The following is a 2,842-nucleotide window of genomic DNA, read 5'->3' as shown; positions in this document are numbered from 1 at the left end:
TTAAAGGTATCTATACAGCTAAATCCCTTCATAAGCCCCTCAATTTACAAGTGTCAACATCCTTTAAAAACTTTGGTCCTGCATCACTAAGGAGAAAATAAACATTACAATTATTGGTGTACAGAAATATGTGTGCCTGTTTCTGGAGATCATACAGCAACACAAAAGATAAGGTAAAATGTACAGTGCTGTTGCATCGCACTGACTTAGACCATTCCTCCTTCTCTGCTGTGGGTTCTTCTTAAGGTCGGGCTGCTATGGGTTGTTTGTCTTGGACAACACCATTTCCTGATGCCAGCACGACAGCTTCATTCAAGGCCAAGTTGGATGAGGCTCTGAGCAACCTGATCTGGTTAGAGATGCCCCTGCCCCATGGGGGTTGGACTAGATGACCTTTAAAGGTCCCTTCCAACTTTAACCATTCTATGATTCATACACATGCCCATATCCTGGCATTCTAAGTACACAGCCCACCACCAGCAGAGCTTTCTTCTTGTTCCAGTGTACACAGGTGACCTGCCTGCAGTCAGTCAAGTTTTAGCCAGATTAATTTTGTGTTAATGTCAAACAAAGCCTGTGGTTTCATACTCTATCCATAGTTTCATTTTCCCTTCCCAAGGGAATCTGCAAGAGCTTTGGGTTCATCTTGACAATGCACGCTTCTGCCATGCTGTTCCTTTGTCTTTTCTAGTATTTAATTCATTTTAAGAATTTAAGAATTTCCCTTTGGTGCTCTTTTTTCCTTGTTAAGGCACCAAATCTCTTGGCTTAGACAATCCCTCCTCCACCTGTGTGACAGCTGCAGCTCGAATCGGGTCATCTCTGGAGACAGCCCATTCCCCCTCAGCTCTGGGCTGCCTCTCACTCACCTCTGACAATGCCTCAGAAGGGCTCAGATTCTAATTTCTCCCTGCTGCCTCTTTAGTTCCCAGTCATAAGCTGTTGATTTTCACTGCCCCTTTCTGGTTAAAGTAGATTCAGTTTTATTTTCTGCCAATACAAAGACTGAGGTTGCTGCTCCTACCAGATGCTCAATCTATCCTTGAATCAAGGACACACACTCTGAATTTCAATTATATGAAGGTTGATTTGACTTAGAAGGGGCATGAAAATATGGACAAAAATAATAATTATATCATCCTTCTGCTCCATGTTTTGTCATCTTGCTTTCACCAGTGATTTGCTGTAAACTGTATTTAAGTTCTTTATTTACAGAAGACGAAGGATTTCATTTAAAGGAGGAGATGCCTTTGTTAAACTGGTATTAAGCAACACATTAACTACTAACTAATAGTACTTTGGTTCTTTTTTTTTCTTCCATTGAAAACCATATTGAAATAAAAAAGGTTTCATATGAAAAAAAAAGTAATTTATTGAGATTGGCCTTTTTCAATGATAAAATATTTTGATGACATGTTGAAAACTTTTCTTACATGTCAATGATGTGCTACAGCTACCTGAGGAGGTATCTGCCTCTGCTTTATATTTTTAACAATTTCAGAAGATTGCTAATTGGTGCACGTACCTTCAAAAAAGGCAAGCAGGACAGTTAGCACGACTACAAGCCAATTAATCTAACATGGGCAAATTCTCAAGTAAATCTTGTATGAGTTTATCAATTAAAAAATAAATGCTGGAATATAATTACAGCCAGTGATGATGATGTTACAGAAAGCAGATCTTACTGACCAAATCTTATCTAATTATTTTATGAGGTCACAATTCTCTTTAAAAAAAAAAGATAACTGTGAGGATATATTTAGACTTTTATAAGGCATTTGACTTATGCATAAGCATATGACAACCAGATCTAAAAATTAACACTATACATTATTAATAAAGCACACATTCAGAGAATTTTTAAATGGCCCACAAATCTCTAGAAATAGTCACAAAAGGGAAAACACCATGGAACCCAAGTAATTTCAGTATGATTCCTCAGGGTCAGCACTGGACTTCAGAACACATAACATTTTTATAACTGATTTTGAAATAAAGCTAATGCAATCATAGAAAAATTACAGATTACAAAAATAGGTAGAATGATACAGAGCAAAGATGGAACAGTTATATAGAAAGATCTGAAGTAATTCAGCATATGAAACAATTAAGCCCACAAAATATTTTAACAAAATCACATTCACATTATACACCTAGAAAGAAAAGTGTGAATCATACCTACAGAATGGAGAGTGTATTGGCAAAGCAGTGACTTAAAACTAATCTAGAGTTAAAATGGACAAACAAATGATAAACAGAATTATTTTATCATTAGTCTCTAAGTGCTATGAAGATACAAGAAATACTATTATGTTCCTTCAGTATATGAACCTGGGAAAAGTAAGATTTCACTTCAGTGCATTTATTGATAGCACTGAAATGGAAACGCTGCTTCCAATTCTGGAGTCCACATATGGAAAATCACAGCACAAAACTGAAGAGACACAAACATGAAAGAATTAAAATCTTCCATTGCCTACCTTCTCAAGAAGAGACCTATGAGGACGCTGAATCAGAGCAGAATTTGTAATCAAACAGAGGCAAACCAAGAAGCAGGGCTAGACAGTTCAAGTTGAGCAACTACAAATTGGAAACAAGACTCACTTTCAACTGAAGGAGCGATTAAGCACTGAGACCTTCAAATTAAGACAGAGTACATCTTTAGAAGAAAGTCACAGACCTTTTACAGCCCTGTCAATCTATTGTAGCTTAATGAACAAGCAATCAAAGGTAATAGGGATCCAGCCTTGTAGCTCATTGCCATCTGAAGACTTTCCCCATTGAGCTAAGGACTACAAAAACTCTGACATCTACAGAGTTTTTAAACCCTTAAAGTAACACT

The 2,842-nt window shown here is 37.1% G+C and overlaps 1 long non-coding RNA gene across 1 annotated transcript; it reads right to left on the bottom strand.

The window, feature by feature from the left end:
* Nucleotides 1-1,483: 1,483 nt before the first annotated feature.
* LOC147601024 (uncharacterized) lies at nucleotides 1,484-2,452 on the bottom strand. The gene is made up of 3 exons (XR_015258490.1): nucleotides 2,332-2,452; nucleotides 2,179-2,224; nucleotides 1,484-1,726 (listed from the first exon to the last, which is right to left on the bottom strand). It is a non-coding gene; the product is annotated as an uncharacterized LOC147601024 (long non-coding RNA).
* Between the last annotated feature and the right edge of the window lie 390 nt (nucleotides 2,453-2,842).

The sequence above is a fragment of the Chlamydotis macqueenii genome, chromosome 4, assembly GCF_036417535.1.
Source record: "Chlamydotis macqueenii isolate bChlMac1 chromosome 4, bChlMac1.mat, whole genome shotgun sequence".
In the NCBI taxonomy this organism is placed as follows: Eukaryota; Metazoa; Chordata; class Aves; order Otidiformes; family Otididae; genus Chlamydotis; species Chlamydotis macqueenii.
Note: the sequence above shows the minus strand (reverse complement) of the source record. Positions and strands in the feature narration are given on the sequence as shown.